The 12,972-nt window shown below is 33.7% G+C and overlaps 1 pseudogene; it reads left to right on the plus strand.

Moving 5' to 3' along the window:
- The first annotated feature begins 3,649 nt into the window (after positions 1-3,649).
- Positions 3,650-12,972, plus strand: part of LOC128162088 (uncharacterized) — a 13,071-nt pseudogene continuing 3,748 nt past the window's right edge.

Raw genomic sequence — 12,972 nt, forward strand, 5'->3', positions numbered from 1 at the left:
GCGGCCATTTTTAGAATGTATTAATTTTCTAAAAATGAAGAGTCCTGTATAGATATATAGTATAATTCGGAAATCTTATATCTGAAATACTTGGATTTTTTCTTTTACTAAATAATAATATATGGCCAAAAATATCATAGGACAAAGCTTAAAGGGGCATGGTCACGATTTTGGTCAAAAATTATTTTTCCGTTTTTAATGTTTACAATGCTTTAGTAAGTCATTTGTATTGGTTGACCAAAATTTGAGTGTCATTTGATGAATCATAAGCGAGTTACTTCACTATGTAAACAAAGCGTTTGTTTACATTTTGAATGTTGAAGTGAAAATTCCAGTTTTATACCAAAAAAAATGTGTTAAACGTTAGGAAATGTTTATTTATGCTTAAAATGAATAAGAAGATATACATATCAGTTTGAAACAGATTTTACATGACAAAGAGTTGTGAGCCCTCTATCTTGCTCATATCTCTACGACTGACTCTCAAGATTCATTTAATCATTAGGAATACTTTCATAAAACATTGTAAACAATAAAAACAGAAAAATAAAATTTGACCAAAATCGTGACCATGCCCCTTCAAGGCAGATCTAATGGTTAATTCGTTGACCACCCCGTCTCCTTAAAAGCGAAGTTCTCCATACATTGTATATGACTTTATCACGATAGCATCAAAAGAGACGACAGTTTCATCCAATATGGCAGGACCTGTCTGCAATCCAGACAAAATTCTATTACAAAGAGAGTCGTCATTTAGTTATTTTTTTAATGTTGTTTCCGGTACTTAGGCGAAGTGTATATACTTTTGTATACTTTGGTTTACATCTTATGCTTATTTCTTTGCATGGACGTTGATTGTATTTTTTATAAATATCTAAAGTAAGTGATAGACAGACAATTTAATGCCAGTGAGACTGTTCACGTACAATGGAATTTCATATAGAGGACTGATTTTTATGGGATTCTGTTCTAGGTGGACTGTTTTCGGCCTGAAATTAATCTTTTCTTCTTTTTGATTTTTAGAATATCAACATAGTTGAATGTGAGTTAGTGATAATGTGTAAATGAAACCATATTAAAAAGCTATGCTACATTATTTAATGGTGAGAATGACATTGTGAGGATTAATAGTAGTTAAGTTCCATTTATATCTTTTTGGCATGCATGAAGATTTGTACAAAATATATTTTAATAGATTATTCCCCCCTACCGATTGAACTTTTGCATTTTAAATTTAGGATGCCAATTCAAATTAATAATGAGATAGTGTATAAAACTGTGCAAATAACAAACATTTTTCTTTTAATATAGGTATTGCTTGTAATGTTGAGTGATTGGTGTTGTTTATTACACATACATGTTATTTTAAGAAAACATCAGAGATTTGATTGTTTCTTCGTCTTGTCTTCGAGTAGGACAAGAATTTCTTGAAGATTTTTGTTTTGCTCATAAAATCCCTTCTGGAATAAGCAACGCCATAAACTTCAGAACAGTTAAAGTCTGTCGCTAGATATATGAGAATTTTACGACGATTTTCATGTAAAACCAAATGAAATTAGGTACTCAAAATGCAAAGGCGAATACGCACTTCACATTTTCGTTTTCAATGCGATCGTAAAGATGTCAAACGAAACAAGATTTCAAAGTCGGGCACCTGTTTAAAGCAGACTCTGCCATGCTTCATTCTGTGGTATTACGAGTTGTGCTCACTTAAACAGTTACAGCAAGAGTATTGCATTTACCACACAAGAATAACATTTGAACTCTTGGATACAACGCTATAATAGCATGTTTATTTTTTTTTTTTAGTTTTCATTGCTACTTCGGTATTTTGCAGGAAGAAATAATAATTGAATTATCATTTTAAGTGACCACGCAATTGATAAGAAAACTTTTAAAAATCGTAATACGAACATCATATGATTTTATGATTACTGTAACGTTAGTTTATATTGTAATTAACAATTTAGTTTATAATTATCCTTTCGAAATTTAAGAATTAAAAAAATTTCCGGTAGGAAGTTCAATATTTTTTGTAGGGAAAAGATTTTCTCTCTTTTCTTGCAATTATCATTTTTCTATGGGATATTTGTTTTACCTGTCGGGTGATAATAAACATTGAAAACAAAGACCTTTATATTCTTTCCATACAAATTTCTATCACTAAGTATATTTTTTACATGCACGTTACTCCGCAGGTATCGGTATCTGATGAACTGAAGTTAATGTACTTTTTGTTTCCAATAATTAAATTTTCAAGAAAGAAAAAAAAATTGATTAGTTTTTTGCCATGTTAAGAATTGTTAGGTAAATAGTTAAGAGACTGCACTCGCGATCATCTTGGATTTACTTGAACCCCTTAATTCGATCGTGCTATGTTTTACAGTCTTTCAAAGTATTTCAATCAGATATATGTACATGCAATATGTTTCTGGTAAAAAGATAAGCTTTTATTTATCTTAGGGTTGGTTATCTTTCCTTGTTTTATCTTAAGAATTTACCGATCCATTTCTTCCTCACCAGAATGTAAATGAGAGAAAATAATTAACACTGGTGATTATATTTTGTTTTGAAATCACACTACAAATAAATTGCTATTGGGGCGAGATAAGGCTGTTAGATTCAAAAGTTCTGCATATATATAGCCAGTGTAACCACATTTACGCTTTTTGAGGAGGGGATTGTATTTGGGGGGGGGGGGGGCAGGGGGGTGCTGTTTTTTATCGATGAGCAATTCAAACCAATATTTATTTTTTTTCAGTGAAAGCCTCCTATACAACAGTCGCGTGTTTATTCATAATCGGACGTTCCATTTAAACAGACACGTACTGTGCTTAAAGGCTTTGAGATAATCTTTTGAAGTTGAAATATTTTTTTAGTTCAATTATCAGGCGCGGTTCGAGAGGGTTTTTTTTTTTACTTTGGTAGGTTCGGGGGATATTTTTGTTTGGCGGATGCCGGAGGGGGGAGGAGGTCCAAGGCCTATCTTTGTTGGTTTTACTACTAGCATATGTGGGTTAAATAAGTTTTCCAGGAGGGGACCCACCCACCTCCGACTCCAATAGATCCGCGCATGTTTATCGTTGCTAGCCAAAAGTCCAGTTTATTTTCTCGTTTTAACGTTAAGAGGAGAATTACTTGGCTAGCAAAGATATATAAAGTGACCAGAAAAAATTATATTTTAATATAAGGAACACTTATAAACTTATTCTTTATTTAAAGTTCGTGATTTACACGAGTGATATGTATTAAGTCGGTTACAAAAAATATTACTCTACATACAAAATACAGAGTAGAAGTTTAATCTTATCATTGCATGTCATATTATTTCAAATGTTATCGTGATTGAAAATCTTGACTGCTTTTTTTTTTAAATTTCTTAATATATAGTCTTTGGTATTAGGTCAAGTTAACACTGGGAAGGTTAAACCCCAAGGTCTCGTTTCATGGGATCTATTGAGGTATCTATTTAAAGTTTTTTGAAAGGCTACCATTCATGATAGTGAAATTCCCTAGATTTCTTTTTTAACTGAAGATTTAAATTAACAAGGCCAAACCTTACCTCGGTCGAACAAGTGTCTCTTTTTTTATATAACATCTCGTGCCCAAGTTCATCGAAAATCGAAAATATCTTGTTCAATGTTACGAAAGAAACGCCACGAAAGCGGTTAAAAGAAAGGAAGAACAAACAGGAATAAATAGATTCTAAAGATTATATACATGCTTTTAAAAACTCTCTTTGCAACCGACTTTTACAGCGATCGGTTCAATTATGCAATTGTTTGTGAAGACGAGAAAAAAAGTTCTATATATCCGTCTTTTGTTTACTAAAATACCATGATCCCTTGCAGTATTGAGAGCAGTTTAGAGAAAGAGCGGGAGAGAACGAAGGGAGAAAATTGGTGGTCTTAAACTTAGAGAGACATTAACTCTGTGATAGTGGGCTCTGAACTATGTATATATAAACAAAGAAGCCACAAAGTATGGTCGAAACGTTTTAATTATCTAAGAAAGAATTATCGGTGTATTGACATTCGCGTATTACCAATCTCTCGGCGTGATTTGAAGAAAATCGGCCGGGGAAGGCAGATCGTTACAGATGTTCCATTAGTGTTCCATTGACTTATTGCAGATCAACAGCGATAAGTCGTTTATTTTTTCTGCAAAGTCAACAAATGCTGCCGATGTGATTGTTTATTTAAGCGGTGCGCGAACACAAATTTTTCAAGTCTAGAAGTACATAGATTCTTTGGCCGAGCTCTCCAATTAGGTTCAAGATCTTCGGCTTTCCTTAAGACGGCGGAATAAGAAAATGTTAGTGATGACACAAAATGATGTTTATTAAATGGCATCCGTTCTTTGTACTCGGCACTTTACTGTGTATTTCAGGTATGTAAATATTTTCATGTTTATTTTGGAGCGGTTTTTTTTTTCGATATTTAAAATTTCTTGCGTAGAGGTGCGATTACAATATATAAGAAATTGAACGATAATTTTGCCATTAACAATAGATATCTTGTTCAAAGTTGTATTTCTGAATAAATAAAAACTAGGATTTCATTGAGATTGCTTCGCAACTTTTCGTGACAGGTGGGTTTTTTGTAAACAATATAAACAATATCTAATTTATTTCATTTTTTTTTTCAATCTTCTTTTTACATTGAGATACACTGTACAATACACGTAGCGTTGGATATGGGTTTACAAAATAATTTATCCATAAAAACAATAGATTGATATCTATTTTCATCAAATCATATCATGAAATTGTTTCTTTATTGATTCTCGGGGAAAATTTAGGAAGACGATAATTCTGTGATACTGTATATCTTTGAAAATCCACGTTATAGTATACATTGTACATGTACATGCATTCCAATAACTTTTACGCAGTGTTTCTTTAGATTATTTATATATAGTCATGCCCATGTTAGTACATGGAATGAGATTCTCTAAACAGATAAATAATTCTTACATATATCTGTTCGCAATTTAAATTACATTCAAAATAGATCCAAAATTCGTTTCCGTCAGAGAGTATACATTATTTCATACATACATTTGTATGTATAGATAGATATACTTTGTATTTGTACATTTGTAAATATTTTTGTGGGTTTTTTTTTTTTTGGGGGGGGGGGGGGGGTTGTTATTCAGGTTTTAGCGAAATATACATTCATTCATATAGATATATACATGCAGATACATGCATGTATGTGGAATAGATTTTGACTTTCCATAAACTTTGTATAATTGCTGTATTTATCACATACCAGGAACTAATCATTAACAAATCAAACGCAAGGGATTTTTCGTACTCTTTCATTTGAAAAGTCAGATTATTTTTTTAAAGAAAAACTCATTATTTTAAGCAGATAGTCTGGATCTTATATTTGCCATCAATCACACGCGTAGCTTTCCCATTCTTTAGCAGCCCTGTCAGGGAGTTAATTACGCTCTTTTCATATTGCAGTCATATTTATTTAAGCCGTCAATATTATAGAAATTAACGTTGACGTGCATTCAGAGTAGTTGATAGCTGTGATTTATAAATAAATCTCTCTGTCTATAGAAAAACCGTTAAGGGTTTAGGGGATATAGAATAAAAACCCCGGGACAGGTCGTTTATATTTAAGAGCCCCTGAATGAGATAGTGAATGGACAGTGATGTGGCTTTTAATATCTTTTGTTTGAGGGTCGCGGAATGTCCCTAATAATGTTTATTTGGGGTACGATCTAGATCATGTTGACATGGATGAGCGACTTTTTGTGTGGGAACTTTAAGAGCGCGTGCCCGAAATATTTCAGACAAGGTCTTTTTCTCTTTTGATCGAACTATTCCGATCGGCAATTTCATCATAATTGGGAAAAGTAAAGAATTTAAAAGCTCTTTGAGATAGTTGAAAATAAACTTAAATAATTACTCCTCATCATGAATATTGGTAATCATAATGATGAGAGATTACTGGGTTCGCGGGGCAATAATACTCGCATTTGATCTCATTCTCATTTTCCCTCCATTACCCAGTTAGCTTCTTACAAAAAAGTAGTGAGAATTTAGAATGAGAGTGGGCTCGTCTGAGCTTATTGCCTCATGCATACCCTATTCATGCAGAAATTGATAAACTCTAAGATTGCAATTAGCATTAACATTTAGAGCTGGAACTTAAGCAGATCTCATGTCCTAAGTAAGGCTTCGAAAGTTAATTCTATTTTTATCGTAACCAACGCGCGTAGGTTTAGGAGAAATAATATTTCTAAAAAAAAAACCCAGTTTTAATCTAAGTTTTTGTAGATTGATTTTACTAAAATGCTGCAATCTGTAGAAATTGGAAATTTGTAGAACCCATTATGAACTTACATCAGATACTCAATGGGAATATAAGAAAAGATCATCATTAAAGAGGTAGCCTACATGCAGCTTGAATGCTCAATGCATTTTTCTGATCTAAGTGAATAAAAATAATTTATTTGAAGAAATTGATTGTTTCGATTTTATGGCCCTCCCGCATACCTGTGGGTTTGGTATTTTGGAGTGACGTTAAACGTAGAATCGCAAATTTAACTTTGTACGGCCTTATCATCACCTAAAAAACGCGACTGGGGTTCCACTGGACGAGGTAAACGCAGACAAAGAGCAAACTTAATAAGTATATAATGAGTTTAATCCATTGCTGAAGTCTACCCTGTTACTTATACATGTGTAAGCCTGTTTGGAGCGTATACGGAAGTCTCGAGAGCGAGAGTTTGGAAAGCGAGAATAAAAACTTTCCGTCATTTAGAATGGTCTCTACCAGTGAGCGTATTCGCCGAATGAAAAAAAAGACAAAAATGAAATTGCAAATAGAAACGAATGGGTTTTAACTTTTGTTGTACGGCGATTTACTGTCTTCCGCCAGCATTATCCGCGACGAGGCATATTGAGCTTCATAACGAACATGAAAAAATACGACTTTTTCAATTTCGGATTTAAAAAAGGCATTAAAATATTAAAATCTAATTAAAACCGGATCCTTTGATCCGCTCATGAAAATCCGCATCACAAGGATCTGAAAAAAAAAAATAAAAACCCAATAGAAGCTTACGTCCTAATGACCTTTTAGTTATCTACAGTAATTAAATGCTGAAGCTGGAAATTTTTGGTTCGAAACCTTCGCTATTTTTGTGCTTCCTTCAAGATAATCCTGGGTTTACGAGTGATAAGAGGAAAAATCTGAAATTAGAAAATCGCTACAATATGAAGGTCTTACCTAGGAAAAAGCATTCTGGGACTAAAGAGGGTTGTCATTTCTCCTTGCCAATACTGCTAATCATGAAAGAAAAAGATCAACTATGAGCAAACGGTTTATCTTAAACTCTTTAGTGCAGTAAACATGCAGCGTGTTTTTAATGGCACTTATATTTATTCCCCTCCCTCGTTTTTCTATGTCTAATAGTCAATAGTTTAAAATCTGTTATTAATCAAGACAAACAATATGTTGCATGTGCCGATCTAGAGAGGAAAGGGGGGGGGTCCAGATGGACCCCCCCCCCCCCCCCTGCAAAATTCGAATTTCTTTAAATTACACTATAAAATTACCAAAAATATGCCTCGGAACCCCAACCCCCCTTGACAAACTCAAATGACCGTCAACCCTAACCCCCCCCCCCACCCCACCCCACCCCGGAAAATTTTTGGGGATCCGCGCATGTGTTGATGTGTTGCCACAGATTGTGTGACCAAAATGCCAATAACCAAACATGGTTTTTTTTTAAATTCAATTTATGGGGTGGGAAATAATTTTAGCATATTTTGTGTGGTTTATTTTAATTCATTATTGCTTTGGGTAGGATAAAAGGTGATCGGAATTTTTCGCGGATATGGGAAGGGGAGTATTGTTGCCTGGTTATATTTCAAGGCAAAAAATACGAAAATCTTCAAAATAAAAGCCATTATGTAGCATAGCAATATTGCTGCTCTGCGCTTTTATAATTTCTGAGACACATCGACGTCATAAAACCGTATTGTGAATCCGGGCATCTCTAGTAGTCCGAGATTTATGGGTCGCGCGCGCGACCTTAAACTTCTGTAGCGAGACAAACGTGTATAAAAAATACAGCTCGCAGTACGAGGCTAATTGAACTACCAGAGGAAATTAATTCCCGAAGCTGACGACTGGCGTGTGTTAAGCCTAGTAATTGCTAATCTGCATGATATTTTCATCTAGATAAGACAAGAGATATCTCCGCCCCTTGACCATGTTTCCAATTTTGTTTTTCTTCTCTTCTTTTTATAGAACAGTCAGCATTATCTTAGCTTATTATTTTATCTTTGGGGATTTGGAGATTTTTTACGCCTATGAAAATCCCAGATAGCAGTTAGACTTTTGATAGCTAAAGTTAAGCTTGCAACTGAATCTATCTAGATATGCCTAGTATACACATCTTTTAGTATTTATGCTTTACTCAAAATAGAAATGATTATAATTTATATATTTAATAAAGTTCTCAGATAAGTTTATATAGATTTTTTGTCGAAAGCTTAACTTAATATTAAACGCTATTATAAAACATATATAAAATGTTTTATTTAGTACAGTCATGTAAATTAGCTTAAAGCCACAAGTAAAGGGATTATGCATGCACTTTTGAACTTGATAAAGAAGAGATTTGTATTATCAATTTGTGGGGTTTTTTTTACTCTTATCGTAAACATTTTTAATTTTTTTCTTTCATTTTTTTTGAAAGCTTAAAAAAATTATTTAATAACACCAGCTTTTCCAGAGAGAATATAAAATTCTGGTGCGTGATTCTAGATAACTCAATACACAAAGCAGGTGCGAGGAAAGACCTCATTAATCAAAGCTGAAAAACTGATGAGTATCCTAGGTTTCTAACGGAAAGAATAAAATCGTGAATGTTGGGTTTTTTATGTTATCGTTGACAGGAATTGAAGTCTTTGTAATTGGTTGTTTCGAGACAAATCGTGATTCATCAATACAAGGGAGATGTAAAAAAAAAAAAGGGATATATCGTGTGTGAATTTGTTCAATTTGCACAGAAATGTTATTCAAAATCAGTTAATCGTTTTAATATAAGATTGTGTAGGGGTTTTTTTTGTTGTAATACTACTACTTTTTATTTATCTATTTATCTATCTATCTATCTATCTATCTATCTATCTATCTATCTATCTATCTATCTATCTATCTATCCTCCCACGCACCGGCCAACTCATCCATCCATCCATCCATCCATCTATCCATCCATCCATCCATCCATCCATCCATCCACCTATCTTTTTCTCTTCTTTCATACTCTGTCTGTCTGTCTGTCTGCACTAAAGACCTTGTTGTTTGATAATGATATTAAGCAAAATTGATTACGCCATGTGTTATTACAGGGGCTGCATGTTGGAAATGAACATAAACTCGCCATATATTTATTCGAAATCCCCCAAATTAAATGCACGTGTCATTTCTCTCTCCTGTAATTAAGAATACCAAACCTTACGACTTCTTCTCAAGAAGAAGAAAATGTCGATGATGCAATTGATCCAAAGAGTGTTTACAATTCATTGAGAAATAAAAGAGTGACGCATGGAGAACTCTTTTGTTTATGAGCCCCAATAAATAACAATGTAGCATTCTATATGAAATAACATTCCGTGATATTCCTAAAATACCCATCAGCTTTTCCTATAACGATGTGATTCCTAAATTACATGTGCAATCTAGCTTAACATTCAATTTTAATATGTTTTCTTTTTCTTGTAGTTTGGGGCTTGAAAATCAGCAGTACATTCATTTATCCACTCGGCTTTCAACATCACTCACCACTATATATATAAACTAGTAATGTGTAGTATCGACTGCATTGCAAACAGCGTCCTGTATCTGAAAACTGCCATTCAATTTACTTAACAGATCATATCTTACATTGACAAATTAACAAATCAGTGCATTGTGTTAGGTCGTCGTTAATCTTCTTCTACTTCATTCATCTGAATCTTCTTTGTCTTGGTACAAAAGTTCCATTAAATAATCAAGACCATCTATCATCGGTAAGCAAGTTTCGATTTCAGGCTTAGTTTTAGGAGGTTTTTGGTAGTAAGATATATATAGATGTACATTATTTACTTTCTTCTTTTTACGAGGGTCTAATTATCTGCGGATCCAGAATTTTTTCCGGGGGGGGGGGGGGGGCTGGGGGATATATGATTTTCTGGGGAGGATGGGTGGGTATGAGGCATATTTCCGATAATATTACTATGTGAATTTAAGAAAATAGAATTTTCCCCCTCCCCAACTAGATTTGCACATGTCTATTTATAAAAATTGGCGAGGAAAAAGATCAATTGACCGTGAGTGGGATGACTGTCTGATCAATTAACTAAAATAGCAATCGGTTGGTAACATTTAAAGTACTGAATTGATAATATAAAAGATTTGGCTCTTATGACTTCGGTAATCAAACAAAGATGAAAAAAAAAAACTAGTCTCAGGATGGAAAAGGCATTTTCCTAATATATGTCGTAATGTTTATTTATAATTCACTTAAAAAAAAAATTTAAAAATGCAGGAAGATTGAAACTATTACGAATCCGTATATACTAGTATCTACCAAAATTTACTTTTTTAGCAAATTACGATACGAAAAAAAAAAGATTTTGAGATCATTTTTTTTACCTGATTCCATACGTTAGTAGCAAGAAAAAAAACAAACAAACAAAACAAAAGCACAAAAAAATACCTAGAACCGTTAGGACAAAATTCTTCCACCTATAGAGAGTGGAACTTGGGTGTATTGAATGAATTATTAATAATATACATATATCATAATTTTTATAGGTGGAGGATACTATTTTCAAAATATATGTTCAGTTCCTTTTTGGAACAGTGAATTTATGTCAATATGAATACGCGATAATCTACTTTTAACAATTTAAGTATATTACGGTATGAAATGATTACTCTTTGTAATTTCTTTAAAAAACCGATGATATATTACCACAAATTATTCGGATAAGACCCACGTGCACAGAGCATATGTTATTGGTAAAAACAAGTTCAAAAAAAAATAATCCTCACAAGTAACGTAACCTTAGCAAATCAAATCCTGAATTTAAGAAGCTCAAGAACTTTGCCTGCTGTAAAGATTGGTGCATAAGTATTGATCTAAGAAGGCTTCTTGGATGCACAAGTCCTTTCCGACCCGTTTAACAGAATCCTTTAACGAGGTGATTTACAATACCAAGCCATTGAAGGAACGTGCAAATCGGCAGTGAGCAAGGGGGACTTTAATTAATGGATTAGTACTAAGGTGTGCAAGTCACGGATTGTTGAGATTATCCGATAGGATTAACGAACATGTAGTTATTTATGAGACCATGAGACCATTGATATATATAGCAAATTGTTTACTGCCCCCCAATTGCACTGTATATGAACGCCGTCCGTCTCGATTTTTATCTCTCAAAAGAGACAAAGTTCATGAACAAAAGTACAAATTCGGGCGGATCGCATTCATAAAAGATTTGGAAGATCCCAGAAACGTGGTCTTTCCGTCCGGAATCTTGTGAATAGGCACGTTTGCGTTTTGGATATATTTGGATATAGACATTCCGACAGTTAATCAGTATAATGTTTGGTTTGTAAAATGAGGAGCTGGTATGGATTGTTACTGATAGGATTATTTCTGTTTATTCAGATGTTTGGTAGGTACATGTATATAAAGAGATTTAAAACCCCATTTATTTCGATTTCAATCTCGAAAAAAAAAAAGAAAACTACATGTATGTGCTTTCTTTGTTGTTTGAATTCAAAACCTTTCTTTAATACCGTTATATCTATATTTGAAATCTTATCAAATCCGAAACAAGCTCAAGAAACAAGCGATGGTTTTATTCTTCATCTTCGCTAGCCAAGGGTTTGCGGTCCACTTTGCTCCCCATAAACCCTTGGCGGATTTCATTACGGAAACTCGGTGACAAGATCCATTTTATGATTGGCTGCAGCTGCGAGTAGCTGATCCAATCGCAGTGCTTGTAAATATAAACTTTGAAAGAAAACACATGTGTTATCTTTGGTAAAACATTCGGTGCTTTTAACAAGTTGAGACACAAGTTCTCGAGGACAGTGCCTCCCCAACGATGGTCTAACCAGATCGCTTTAAAAACTTTTATATTTTACTGGGATTGACCATAGTTCTACAAACTTATCAAGGCTCGCGTGATAGCATGGGAAGAAAACATGGCGAATGTAGAAGTTGCCTATCCCGTTAGTATATACGTCCCTGCTTATGGTTATTGCTTTTAAAGGGTTAGTGAGCTCTGTTTTATTTAATTTCTTTGGTCCGCAATATTCACGACAACGATACCTGATTTTATGGCATGAAAGCTTTCATATAAATCGGCGACTTTTTCACTCCCGGTACAGGTCCTTACAAAACACTATAAATAAAACATTCCGTGCTTTCCCTAGGTTATAATTTAATAGCATCGTTAATTGTGGTCCGATATTCGGTAGTCAATATGTTTTCAAGTTGTATTATTGCCGTAGTGTGTATATAACCTGTTGTTTAATTCGATTAAAATGTAAATATGCAAGGGGCGCAACTCAAGTTGCTCGCTAGATAGCGCCACCACATCACCGAGTTTTCGTGATGAAATCCGCCAAGGGTTTATGGGGAGCAAAGTGGACCGAAAACCCTTGGCTAGCGAAGATGTTATTCTTTGGCTACTTTCTTTTATTCGAGACACAATTATAAAATATTAGGTTTTTCATTTGATGAATACAAAACAGAAATTGATATACAGGTATGAATACATGGAAGATTTGGAAAATTTCAGATAATATTTAGTGAAAAAAATTAATGAGAGTTTACGAAACCATTCCATTTAACGAATACAAAAAATAAATTGATATACAGGTATGATTACACGAAAGGTTTGGAAAATTCAGATAACATTTAGTGAAAAAAATTGATAAGAGG

Source organism: Crassostrea angulata, chromosome 9 (genome assembly GCF_025612915.1).
Source record: "Crassostrea angulata isolate pt1a10 chromosome 9, ASM2561291v2, whole genome shotgun sequence".
NCBI classification, from domain to species: domain Eukaryota; kingdom Metazoa; phylum Mollusca; class Bivalvia; order Ostreida; family Ostreidae; genus Magallana; species Magallana angulata.